The sequence below is a fragment of the Rhinolophus sinicus genome, linkage group LG01, assembly GCF_036562045.2.
Source record: "Rhinolophus sinicus isolate RSC01 linkage group LG01, ASM3656204v1, whole genome shotgun sequence".
In the NCBI taxonomy this organism is placed as follows: Eukaryota; Metazoa; Chordata; class Mammalia; order Chiroptera; family Rhinolophidae; genus Rhinolophus; species Rhinolophus sinicus.
The window spans coordinates 76,936,544-76,951,450 of NC_133751.1; the positions used below are offsets into that span (position 1 = coordinate 76,936,544).

The 14,907-nt window shown below is 34.4% G+C and overlaps 1 pseudogene; it reads right to left on the reverse strand.

Annotated features, from left to right (window-relative positions):
- Positions 1-11,314: 11,314 nt before the first annotated feature.
- Positions 11,315-11,449, reverse strand: LOC141572906 (small nuclear ribonucleoprotein F pseudogene; annotated as a pseudogene).
- Positions 11,450-14,907: the final 3,458 nt, after the last annotated feature.

Consider the following 14,907-nt stretch of genomic DNA (forward strand, 5'->3'; position numbering starts at 1 on the left):
GTTATAAGGAAGTTATATAACCTCCTTGGGACACAGTTTCCTAAGTTTGATTGTGAATATCTCATAACAATGTTGCAAGACTTTAAAACATCGATATATTCAAAGAATATATAGAAGTTTGCCGGTTCATAATAAGTATGCAAAAAGTAAAAGTGTTAATTATCTACTTCCCCATGCTATCACTCATTCACTCAAATACCTGTCAACATGTGTGACATGTCTTATTTTTTTCTCTACCTCTAGTGCTTGGAAAAATACCTGACACTTAGAGTTGACAGATATTTGTTAAGTGAATGAGTGACGGGGTGTTGGTTAAATGATGAAATTTAAACAAGTCTCCTTAGCCTATGACACTTATCATACACAGCCTGAAACGTCACCATCAAGAATGAGCCATCAATAGCATACAGTGTGAAACAGATTTATTTTAACTAAGGGGGCACTGAAGAAGCATACTTTGAACAGCCAGTGGAAAGTGTGTAACCAGCAATATTGTGTTAGAATTTTAAGCTACAGCATTGGTGTCATGGATGCTGTGAACCGAAGCTCAGACGCCCCTTTCATGACTGCTAATTGTCAAGCTCCTTTGGGAGTTGCCTGAACTAGAGGAAGCTGCCCTGACCAAGCTACTCCTGGGGCCTGAGACAGCTGTCTACCAGCACTGATTCACACGGGGTATGAACACCTCCCCACTGCCTCAGATCAGGGTATTCATCGCCCACACAGCGTGGGCGCAGGCCTGTGGGCACTGGAGGGATCTCAGCATCTCCCTTTGCCTAATTTTTATTCCTTCTCTTTCAGCGCATTCATTTCAACAAGCAGAAGTTGTGAGAATCAAATGGAATAACTTATGAAAAATGATTAAATACTGTTTTTGTACATGGTAAGCACTCATTAACATTAGAAATTTGCATTTTTATTATTGAAGGAAACAACCTATTCCACATAAGAATCTATGTAGCATTCCTCTCTGAAGGCGGATCCATCTAACATTTTAAAAATTCTACTATCAGGAAATGTGCTGTTTATATTGAGCAGTCAGGCTAAAAATCTTTAGGTAATGCTTTCTAAGCCAAAAATATCTCTCTGCATATCTTGTACCCACTTTCTTCTATAATTACATAAGATAAACATAATCTTTTAACAGTTTTTCACATTTTATCCTGGATAAACAGAAACTTTTCCCATTACATTATTCTATGAACCCTGAAAACAGGATAGTTGCTTTGGTTTTTGCATGTTCGTTTTCTTTTGTGTGAAGCTTCCAAAATGATCATGTCTCAGTCTAATTCTGCCCTTTGCTTGTTGCTAGCAGACCAGAGAAAGAATCTCCTCAGGAAAAAATAAGCTCATTCCTATGATTCCCCCTTGCATTCCCATTAGGCATGCAAATGAATCTGTGGAGTTAGGGTTAGTCACTGTCACAGCAGAAGGAAAAGACCTTACTAAAGAGATCACTCATAAAGATGAGACCTCCTGATAGTGCAGTACGAGACTATTTTTTTTTTTACCACAGCTAGAATATTTAGAATCTCTTCAAAAATATCATCTGTATGAATTTGAGTGAAAATATGGTAAGCTGAGGAAGTGAGACAAAGAACCGTGCAAGCACATCTGGAAGCAAGGAGGTCCTTTTGTTCTTGTGGCCAGGGACACATTTTTCCAGGGACGATTTATCAGAACCACATCAATATGGATCAGGCAAAAGTTCTACTTGACAGGATGCTTGAATGCTCCAGGTAAATGGGAGCTCTTATTATTTTTTATTCTTTTCCATGTAATTCCAATTTACTCCTACATGCCTTTGTTATCATAGTACTCCCATACTAAACAGAGCTAAGAAACTCAAACAGAAAAACAGATACAATAATTCCAAAAGGTATCCCACTTTCACCTTCGTAATTATCTCATTTATGCTAGATCTATTCTTTAAACCTCCACAAATGCAATATAATGTATGAAAAATAACATAATGGTTTATAGAGTATCCTGTGAAAACATAGCCTTTTAGGGGCCTTTAACTTATAAACGTATCTTAAGTAAGCTTTCAGGGGACAATAAAATATACCAAAATCCTAAAGCACACAAACTCTTACTTTTCACAAACAGAACCAAAATATCACTGCTTCTTTGGTAGAGTAGATCCAAGATAAAATAAATAGTTGATGGTGTATTTGTCAGAGAACAATCGAGATGGCGTGTATCTTCCCTGCCTTCACTATGGTAGCTGGCAGGTGCCCACTTATCGTTTGATGACACAGGTTGGGACTACTTCATAGTACAAACAATCTACCTGGGACCAGAGGGAAATACATTTTAACACAAAATGTAAAGGAGAAAAAACAATCATCACTGCTCATTATTTTTCATTTCCTTTTTTCTTTAAATGACTGTATTTACTGGCTCGAAGAATGTAACAGATGTTGTCTGTGCCATTGTCACAAGGACTGACTGGCTGCCTAGAAAGCAAGAGCACCAAGGCAGAGTTATGAGAAAGCTATATTTTATGATTCACAAATAAAAACAAATGTGGGGTTTTAACATATATAATCCCAATGACATCTTTGGAAATCAATAAGTGCCTCGTGTGTGTGTGTGTGTGTGTGTGTGTGTGTGTGTGCACGTGTGTGTTTTTATCTTTTTATGCAGCCTACCGAAAAAAAAAAAAAAAAAAAAAGTCTCCTGAACATTGCAGTTGCAAAATCTGGCATAACTCGTACTCATTAGTAGACACAGAAAAACAAATTTGAGAAATCTCTGACCACCAGCACACATAAAGCTTATATCGCAATGTCATACAGTACTGTTCCAAACTGCTATCAACTTTTAAGACACCAAACACTCTGTTCTTTTGTCAGCATCTCTGGCACATTTTCATTTTGCTTTCTGCTATTTTATTACCCTAGACCTCCCTCATGCTGCCATGCATAAAAGATCCACTATATGACTAACAGTAGTAGGGATGGCTTCTATATAAAAGACTGAAAAATTATCTACTTCTTCATACACTTTTCTAAATGCTGTTGCTATATATATTTGCTGGAGACTTCAACAAGTCTTTAGATATTTTGGGATTATTCTCTGTGCCTAACTGGAGAATTAACTCCAAAAAAACCAATAAGTTTCACGGTGCTGAATTTTAAAGTGTGAATTCTCAGCTTTATATTTCTTCAAATCCCTCCAGGGATAAGAAAGCTTTTATGCAAATCCCTGAAGAAAAAAATAAAAAGAAAACATATACATGCTCCTTTACAAATGTGATGCACGTGAGTATCTTGTGTCATTCCATCAGAGGCAAGTGACATTGCAGGAGGTTCACAGTACTCTATTGAGTAGTTAGGAAAAAGCACAGTCTGTTTTGTAAAGAAAACATACACAAACATGCACACACAAGCTCACAAGCCTGCATGAACCAAATGGCTTGAGAACTACCTCAACTATGTTCTTAGGAATGGTGTATATTAGCCAAGGTGTTCAGATACAAGTGAAAAAAAAACACAAGTCATACAAACTTGAGTTTTTGTTTTTATTTTAATGACGTTATTGGCATAGGTTAATGACAACTTTCCTCACAGCTGAATTCAGGGGACTCAAATGATGACATCTGAAGCAGTAATTTTCCCCACTGGGCTGATTTAGCCTTCTTTGTGCTTTGCTTTCATTATCAGACTGCCTATTACAATATGATGGGCCTTCAACAGTCCAGTCCTACATCCTCACACTACATATATGAGAGAGAGACAAATATTTCTCTCTTCTTTAGGTTTAATAGAAGCGAACAGAACAAGAATGAATACTTTTGACTCTCCTGCCTTTAGTCAAATATATTAGTAACAACTGATTGTTGACAGGCATTGAGATTTGATAAACAAAGCCTGGATTTTACGTCTACTTCTGGAGCTAGGTTTCAAGTCACATCCGAAAAACCATGTAAACTGATGATGGGAAAGGAGATTCTAGAAGATAAGTGAGTGCCCTGTTATCGGCAAAAGGGGAAATGGTTGCATGTTCAATCAAACCAATTCCTATCTTTTAGAGTTTATCCTTGACAAGTGATATAATAGGATGAAAATGTTTATTGTTAGTTTTCTAGCAAAGAGCTGTATGTGTTTCAAATTATTACATTAATTCAACTAATGTAGTTCTTCAGAAATGTGTAACTGCCTCTTCCATCATCAAAATCCCCTCAGTCCTGTGGGCTTCTGCTACGTTACACCTTCACTTCTTTCTTGCCTGGTTACAAGTTATCTAGACAAAAAAATTCAGACTGTCATCCCTTAATTCCCTAGATGAAAGACCAGTTTTGTGGTGCTATGATTTTAAAACAAGTAATTCCAATTTAATTCAGCAAACATTCAATGATTTATTTACAATGTTTTAAGCATTAAGTACTAAGCTATGCATTGTTTTAAATATAAATATTTTAAGTCTCAGTTCCTGACTTTAATAGTGTAAAATCTAATGTGAAGAAACAAGAAGAATATGAAATTTTGAAAAATAAGAATAGATAGGATCAAAGAGGTGTACTAATCTTACCAGATTTTCCTTTAAAAAACATATATAAATGTATGTATATATTATAAAGTAAACAGCAATTGATATATGCAATACTGATGTATAAAGATATAGACTGAAGAGCAGACAAGGAAGCCGAGAAATTGCCTAAATATATTTGGGAATGAAATTTATGATGAATGCATTCAAAATTAAATTCACTTAAAATCACGTATGAAATAGTTTGGGGAAACAGATCATATTGTCAGAAAAATATTAAAGGCAAGTATATTTTATGCCATGAAACACAAATTTTAAATGAATGGAAAATTAAATGTAAAAAATAAAAACATTAGTAGATAAAATCATGAAATATATACATGTTTATTATGTATACATACATACATATACACATACATACATATTGGAATGGAGAGATGGTCAAAAACCAGAGCCATTATATATAATATACGGATAAATTCAATTTTACAAAAACTGAGAAACATAAAGCCCACCATAATCAAAATCAAATTACAAACATCATAGCAGGAAATATTTGACACTCATGCCTCAAAGGACTAATTTTTTCTAATATATAAAAAGCTTCTCAAAACTAGTAAGAACAAGACCATAAGGAAGCTATGCAAAGAGAAGATATAGAATGGCATTTCACAGGAAAATTTGTATAACTGCTCCAAATCATATAAAATATTTCAATTCCCTCAAAATGAGAGTAACGTCAATTAAAATACAAAATTATCTTTTTAAAAACTACCAGGATGACAAAAATCAACATGTTTGAAAAGTTCCTTGTAAGATATGGCACATTGATGATGAAAGTGCAAATTGCCACAGCCTTCTAGAGGGCATTTTGGCAAAGCCTACCTCTGCAATTTAACATCTAAGACTACTTCTTACGGATAAATACGCCTTTAAAATGACACACATAAGAGGTTAGTCATTAAGAATTATTTGTAACAAATAAAGACTGGAAATAATCTAAATGTCCATAGAGTAGTGGTGAAATCAATTATGATACACCTTTCCAAAGGAATACGTAAACAGGAATGTGGTATTCTTTATAGAAATTATACAGTATGCTGCACATACAAGAATCATGACGTATATTCACGAAGTAACTAATTTTGCTCCCCACTGTCTCTTTAAAATTCATTAATTTATTCCCCCTTCCCTGCTTGAAACTTAGATGGTTTCATTAATTTTCAACTCATGCAAGATTGCAAATATTGTTATCGGTAACTATTAGGTTGGTGCAAAAGTAATTGTGGTTTCAAAGGTTAAAAATTATTGCAAAAACTGCAACTACTTTTGCACCAACCTAATAACAGAAGAAAAGCACACTTATGGTTCAACTCTTAGATGCTGAGTTCCATCTAACAATTACCTCTTCTCACTTACGATAGCTAATTTACCTCCCAGAAATGCTGCTGCACTGCCTGCTCACAACTAAGGGATTAGGGCTGGGTCTTCTCTTCTTTTCCTTACCTCCTTCGCCATTCAGGGTTAAAGGGTCAGGAGGGAGGAGAGATAGGCTACCGGGACAACTCTTACTTACCAGATACTGTCCAAAGCTTGATCTTGCTGATGTTCGTAATTGACTCATGAGGGAATTTTTGACATTTGGAACTATTCTTTATCATGACTGTGGTCACGAACACAGAACTCTATACTTAAGTCCAAGCCCATAGATTGTCTATCACAATGAGTGAATTTTACTATTTGTCATTAAAAAAATCAACTATGATAAGTGGAGAACTCAGTACAAACTATAACAATGAAGCCTAAATGTATTACCAATTAATAACAACCAAACTAAAGGGGGTAGGGAATAAGGGAGCTAACCTAAGGAACCTAGAAAACAGCATTTTACCACAAGGCTAAAGATGAAAAGAATACAGAAATACTATATTCTAGTTAGTACATTTGTTTCTCACAAGGCTTTGGGTCAGCAATTCTAAGATGTTTGTGTGAATGCTAGGGTTGAACAAATAAGAAACAAAGAAGAAAATATACTGTATTCCCTTTGCCTTCATTTGGCTGCCTACATTTATACTTAAGTCCCAAGTCTTTTCTGGATAGATTGTGTCCTCACTCACAAGCTGAAGCTGAGAAAGAAAGAAAAAGAGAGGAGGCAGAGGGGGAAGAGGAGGGGGAGGGGGAGGGGGGAGGGAGAGGGAGAGGGAGAGGGAGACGGAGAGGGAGAATCGTAAATAATGTAAGCCAAGTTCCTTCCTATTGGAGAAAGAAGTTCCAAAAAAGGAAAGAGGGCAGGCTGAAATAATTCTCTGGTGGCACTAAACTGGAAACACAGACGTTATTAAGAACTTGCAGCTTTTAAATATATACATTTAAATACTTGTACATACATGCATATATACAGATAGATACATATACCAGGGTCCTAAAAAAATGTATACAAATGGACACTTTGGTCAATGTTGCTCAAGCAGTAGTTTGTTGTAACCAGGAGTGTCCGGACACGTATGGTAACCACTTTGAGCACCTCTTGTAATTGCAGAAGTCAAACATGATTTGTATTCATCTTTTGTTATCAGTACATGTTGAGTATTTACAATTTTAACACAGTTTTCCTTTCTTAAAATATGTATGTATTTTTTTAGCAACCTTTGTAGACAGGTGACTATTAGATGGAAAGAATGAGATCTGTATTTGAGAAAGCCAGATGGAGAGAAGAAGGATGAGGTCATTTCTCTGAGATTTAAGAAAGATATAAGACTGGAATTTGATACCATTAAACTTAGCCTTCTCAAACGAAATCACTCAACTCAGTAGCAGATCTCTGGGATTCTCCTTTTACTATCCTTCACAGGCACAGAAAAGAAAGGGATATTTTTAAATGGTACATCTTTTAAACAAGGCTTAATGTGCCTTTTGTTGAGGCAGCTTCCAGAATTTTAGCTATAGCAGCTACTGTTTCTAGCATGGTGACTTGAATGTCCGATTCAAAGGCTCTGACTCAGAGAAAATTGGCTATGACTTTTTGTAATATAGGAGAAGGCAGTTTGCAGACTCGTTATATAAGGTGTTAAAAGTCTGTCTTTCTACAAAACAATAAATTAGAAAGAACGAAAATAAAAATAAAAATGTGTGCATATGTGCCTCTCTTTATGTGCGTATATCAGCAACAATTATATATTTCCTAACTCTGTTCCCTGTTATCCCAGTGGCAATTAGCACAACTAATACTAGCACCTTGCTTTTTAAATACCAATATCCAATCATATGAATTAGGGCTCTTTGAAGAAATGATCCATTCCAGGGCTGGGTAGGAAAAACACAAAACGATCCATCCTTATTTTTCAGAAAATAAAACTCAAAAAAGAACTTAGGTATGTATGAAAGTTACAGGAACCAACACGAAAGATTTTCCAATGGTTACATTTGAAAATAAATAAAAATGGTATTGGATAATAACTCATAGAATAAAAATTTATGACTCTACACTGAAGTAGATAAGCAATTGAATAAATAGAGAGCTATAATGACTAAATGCAATGCAGTAACCTGGACTGGGTCCTGGACCATGAAAAAAAAATGGATTGATGAAAGAAAAAGATACAATTTGAATAAACTCTGTAGTTTTGTTAATACCAATTCAATTAGTTTTGATAATTGTCCAATGATTATGCAAAATGTGAATATTAGTATAAAATGGATGAATGTTATCTGGGAATTGTCTGTAATATTTTAACAATTTTACTGACATTCTAAATTAAAAAATTTAAAAAGCATGGTTCATCACTCAAAAGCATATAATGGTAAGCTAGCATTTTAAAGCATTGGACATACAATTTTTAAAAAACCTAATAAATACAACAAAAGGTATGAATAATATGTTACAAAGAAATGTACTCCTCAAAAGTTGCTGGAGTTCAAGCAGGCTTATATCACAATTAACTGGACTGGTGATTAATGGCACCATGGAAAAAATAGGTGTTAATTCAAAACTGAATATAATTCTGCAGTGTTGAAACTGATGGATAGACCAAGGAAAAGAGATAGAAGGAGTTTCAATGAGAGCAATTTGGAGGTTGTAAAAGGAGGACATATTTAGGGACAGTAACTAAAATTATTAAGTTAGAATATGTGATAGTTGAGAAAAAGATTCATCTCTGAGAAATCAGAAGCACAGAGGCAAAAGCCACCCTACATTAAAACTAAAATAAAATAAAACATAAAGTGTAACACCTGGAGAAAAACATATGCTTGTAGATGTGATTTATAATCCCAACTAGAATAATATACAGATAGTAGGAGGTAGGATTCAAATGTAAAATTTTAAGATGCATTAAAAGTCCTGTATTGAATAGGTAATCATTATCTCCCAGTTTCACAAGGCTTTGCTGCATGAAGTGCTTTGCTTATCTTTTTTTTCCTAAAGCATCTTATTTCGACTCTAGCAATGATATCTGAAACTGATATTAGCTCTATATTATAGATGAGAGTGAAAAATTTAAATTACTCATTTGCCATCCTGCAGCCAACTGGGAAAAGGGTCAGACCTAAAATCACTCATATCCTTACTCAATACTCTGTTAAATATATTACGCTTCCATCTTCTTTTTTATATTACTATCTAGTAACAGTCCACGTCCTTTTAGAGAATAAGAGCAAACAATAACATTTTATAATCTTGGAATTTAAAAATCGAAAGGAACTATAGAGAGGAGGCAGTCTAACTCCAACGTGCTATAGCTCAGAGAGCAAGAAGCAGATCCCCATTTCTGACTCCTACTACATCAAGTGATTGATTTTTTCTGAAAGCTGATATAATTGTCCTCCTGAAACATATGGAATTTTACTAACCATTTTCACCCCAATAAACTTCAATTAAACAAACTGATATAACAGAAAACTAGAGACAAAATTTAGACATTTCATTAATAATCTTACTGAATAAAAAGTCTCAATTTACAAGAAAAAGGGTCACTATAAAATAGCTTTTCTTCCCAGAGAAAACTATTCAAATTAAGTTGTCCTAAGCTATGTCGTTGTCTAAATCTGTAAGTGGTTATCTCAGCTCTCATGACCACATTGGAGTATTCAATATCTGCAAGTATAGGTATTGTTAATATCTTACAGCATACAATTTAACTTGAATAAGAAGGGTTGGAGAAAAGTGGGCGTATACTGAGGCATTAAGTCGCAGCAGGCAGTGCAGCATTACTCAGTGAAGAGGAACATTCTAACTAACTTAGCATAGGACAGCTTTAAACCATCCCTAGAATTCAGAATCAGTGAAACATCTGACAGGGAAGAAAACAGGCTGGCGTAGTAACTGATCTGTGTTTCAAGGGCAGAATTGTACTCATGCTGCTAACCAGTGCAGACACAGATCACTGAAGCAGATCCCTGTAAACAACGGATGTCAGATGTGGGTCAATTTCCCTCTCTTTTCTCCTCCTCTCCTGTCATCTTTTCCTTTACTTTTTCCAGTACTTCCTCTTCCTTCCCCCTTTTCACAACTCCAGGTCTTGTATTTTTCTCACAAGCTGCTGATAGCCTAATACTGAGAGAGTTCTCTCACTAATCATTTCAACAGCCTTCATAGTGCCATCATCTAATCCCCACCATTGAGATGGTTGGAAAGCACGGCATGAACCTTGCTAAGTAAATAAGCTCTGGAAAGAACGAGATGAACTCATAGAAACATAATTAATTATACATTGAAGGATGATAGTCACCCTGTGGGTAAAACTCAGACTAATCATGGCAACTAAAGGAGACTTAGAGGGTTGTGCACATTTTCTCATCTTACTTTTTTTTTTTTTTTTTTTTTTTAATACAGTCCTCAGGATGTATTGGAAGCAAATATAGAACTTCCAGTTTCTTCAAATTTCTACTTTGGTCCTAAATGGATTCATTAAGATGGTCATTACTCTCCCATGCTTGTGGTTCAAGTAACATTTGCTGTGGAATAATACTAAAAAAGAGTTGTTCATTAAATAGCAAAGGAAAATAATTTCTTACTGGGGAGCCTACAGTAGCATCTTCTAAAAGAGGTAAAATGGACAAAAGAAACACTATGTTTAATCTTAATGTGTTCGTCTTAAAACTGATTACCACAAAGAGGTACATAGCCACACGTCCGCACAGTAAGTGGCTGAATATCCCAGTTGAGTGTCTTTACCCTTTATTTGTTCTGTTTAGGGTGATTGGACATTGTGAGGAACAACATAAATGCAGTGGCATCCAAAGCTAACAATAATAATGTATGAAATAATATAATCTTATATATACCTAATACTATATATATATACCTCAGGTACCAAAAAAAAAGTATTAATCTTATGTTACCAGTATATATCGAGTATTACAAATTTAATACAGTTTTTTTTTCCTTTCTGAAAATGTATGTACATTTTTTTGGCACCCTCTTTATATCAGAACAAACTACAAGCATGTTACTATTTTCTTCGAAAGAAGTCATTCTGAAAAATCATATCTTATTGCTTGAAATATTACACATATTTTATTTGGAAATAAACTACACAACCACAGCAATATTATATAGTAGAAAGTATAGAAGCAGAGACTGGGCTCAATCATTATAGTACTAATGATAATAGTGGCTATTGGTTGAATGCTTATAATGTGTTTGCCTTCACTCTAAATGTGGTTCATGGATTAATTTAATAATGACAATAATACCAAGAAGAACATTATTATTATATCCCCTCTAATTTAACAGTATGATCTGATTAAGTTACCTAACCTCTTTGAGCATCTGTCTTCTCACAGAGGATTAAATTAACATGTTTTCAAGGAACATTTAAAGTTATAGAAAAATACTCATACAGCCATTTACAGATACCAGGTAGCCTTTGTACTCCATTTCCCACTTAAGTTTCACCATTACTGGCTTTCCTGTTAATCAACTGAGGAAAGGTTTGGGATTGAGGGGCAAATTCATTGTGACTACAGGCTATGGGCAAATGCTGCAGGCTACAAGCCGTGAAACCCGCCGTCGTCAATCCCTCATGATGCAGCTTAATATCTTAACAGTTTCTGTCTTATTCGCTACAAATGGACTGAATTATGCTTCCTATTGTCAATTAAAATAATTAGGCATATTTTTGTTCAGAGACTTCATACATTTTATTGTCTGTACCTGGTATGAGTTTCCTCTAGCAAGCTAGGTTTTGATCATCATTCAGGTGTTTCCTCACACACCATTCAAATGTCATCTCTTCAGAGTTGTCTTTTCTGACCAATTTTTCCAAAATACATTCTCAGCTCCTGCCATATATATATTTTCCCCTCATCCAAATATTCTACCGTGTTTTATTTATACCATTTATCACTATCTAAAATTTATTATTCTCATTAGTTATTCCATGTATAAGAACATGAGATGATGAAATATATCCACCATATCCTGAGAACCTAAAACAATATCTATAAACTGTTATAAAAAAGAACCTTCCCTGTATTTGGAAACTAATTATTTAGAGATACAGGGTATATGCTTTGTAATTCACTGTGAATTCACTCATCTTAATAAGCTGATAAACTAGAAAACCATGATGTTATTTATGTGCTGGTATTAATCCCCATCATATGTTACTGACTTCAGAAGCCAACATAGAAACTTCCGGTTTCCAGCCTGGATAAAAACTCCCTATTCAGTTTGCCTTTCTTCAAGTGGACTTGTTTATATCACACAGTTTCTATCTTATTGGAAATAAACAAACAAAAAAAACAGAAACAAACAAACAAACAATGCACTGATATCTGTGATTGCATTTGAGATCAAGCTACTTTATTTTGCATATCTGCAACCCTTATTTTTATATTGATTTCTTCTTGATATTGATGTTGGCTTTCACTATATTATCAACCATATTGCCCATTCAGGGGAAAAATATATATTTCACATGAATTATCAAAGGTTGTCTAATGTATTTTATGGGGAAATCGGCAACTACATTTTTAATTTCAAATATGACCTTCCTTCCATCTCATAAAGTTCAAATCTCTTTTTTGATACTGTGTAGACTTCACAATCTAAAAAGATGGACAATGCCAGAATAACACATATTCCATGTAGTGCATAATTCATTTGTACACACTGAAAATCCAGCAAAAAGAGACATGTTTTCTGTTTCCCTGACTAAGAAATAGTCATACAATCAGATATGTTCCATACTGTAGCATTTATTACAATGTGTTATTTTGTGCATACATTTCCCACCACTGGACTACAAACACAAGTAAATAGCAGTAACTATGTCTACTTGTCCACATTAGTTTATCTCTTGTACCTAATATAGACCTTGGCATACTAGAGATAGTGAATACATGTTACTTGAAAGACTGAATGAACTAGAAAAATGACAACAAATACCATTCATATTTTGATTTTAATAATAAATTTGACCTGCACCTTCTTTAAGATATACTCTAAGAATTACTTTAAGTGTACCACCAAATTACCTATCATTGGAAAAGACAATTGACTATCATTTTCTGTAGTGGTAAGACTAAGATGGGTTAAGACTATTAAAACCGGTGTTTCCTTGCTAGGAATATCCTTTTTCGTTCTTGGGTGGTGAAAATAGATTGATACCTATATAACGATTGATGCCATTTAGTTATATCTATTTGTAACAGCTCTTAAGAATTCTAAAGTTGTGTTAGTTTCGTTAAATAAATGAACAATATTTTTACCATTGCACATTACATAAGGTAAAATAAAGCTTGGCAGCGAAGAGGTACTACTTATAAAATAATTGCCAATTGGAGTTGTGCATAATTACATAAGGGGCTGGAACAAGTTTTGATTTAATTTGATTTGATTTTAATTGGTTTTAGAAATCATTTCCATTTAAGCAATGCTAAAACACTGAAACATAAGATGGCTACAAACTCTACTACATATACACTAAAATATGACCTTCAATCAGAATATGTGTTAACTCTAAAACAGTAACTCACTGCCTCTAATTTTTCACCAGATGTCTAATATGTCTTAATTTTGTTTAAAGTAGGGGTCTAATTTCTGGTCAGTATGATATGGAAAGGTCTTGCTTCTATGCACAGACTTTGGAAAATCCATAAGAATAATTAATAAAATACAAAAGGAGAGTTATATTTCTACTTAGGATGTAAAAAGCTGTGAGAATGTCATCCACAACATAAAAAATAAAGAGAAAAACAAATAATCTACGAAACCATAATTTTTCTTGAGCTCATCGAGGAAAAAACTGAAAACCCTGTATTTCAAAGGGTGAATATCCCCTCCATGGCCATAGAGAAGGAATATATCCTTCTTAGTGTATTAGAGAAAGAGGTGACTGCCATAAATTTGGGTAAGATAAAATCAGTTAATATTTCTGTAAAATGTCAAAGATCGAGTGCGGGCTAGCATATCAATCTGGCACAGCTGGGAGCCCCCAAAACAGAGGCAGATTGCAATTAATCTCAAGATATTTTGAACTGGCTTCCACCAGTGTTTACAAGCTGGGTCTGGGGAGAGATGCCACTTGGTGGCACAGTGTGCAGGATGTGATCAGTGCCACTGGAAGACAGGCATGATAATATAACTATTACACTAGATACTTCCCTTATAGGATGTAAAGGTTTAAGCTGATGGTGCAGGGGCAGCAAATTATTTCACCCACAGGGTTGTTTTTGTTGTTGTTTTTGCTTGTTTGTTTTGTTTTGTTTTAATAAAATCTATTGCTTCTGCCTGAATGGAAGAAATAAAATGTGTTTGCCTTTTGGGATATGGGTAGGAAACACTTCCAAACCCACAACACAAGCAATGATTCACAAAAAAAGGCAAGGAAAAAAAAGACATTTTCAAGGTAAAAAATAATCAACAAAACTAGATTCAAAGATTATGCAGAGGCTGGATACATCAGAGAGAGTCTATAAAATAATTATGATAATATGACTAAGGATCCAATGGAAAAGGGGACAACATGTCTGAAAAAGTGGAGATTTTCAGCAAACAGGTAGAAACTATGATAAAAAGTCAAAAGGAAATGCTACCTATAGAAATATATATACGAGGAATAAAGAATTCCTGCAGCAGACTCAGGAGCAGACTGGGTACAGCTAAGGAAAAAAAAAGCAAGACAGTGAATTTTAAGATATGTTGATAAAAATTACCCAAGTTAAAACATACAAAGAAAAAAAAAAGAATGAAATAATAAATAAATAAACAAAATCAAACCAAAACAAACCAAAGTATCAAATAATATATAATGGCTCCATCATCACTACAATTAGTATTCCAGAAGGATAAAAAAGAGAGACTGGGATGCAAAAAAATTTTATGAAATAATGGCCAAAAATTTTCTAAAAATAATGGAAAATGAACTACAGTTCCAAGAAATCCAGAGAATCCCAAACAGGCAATATTTA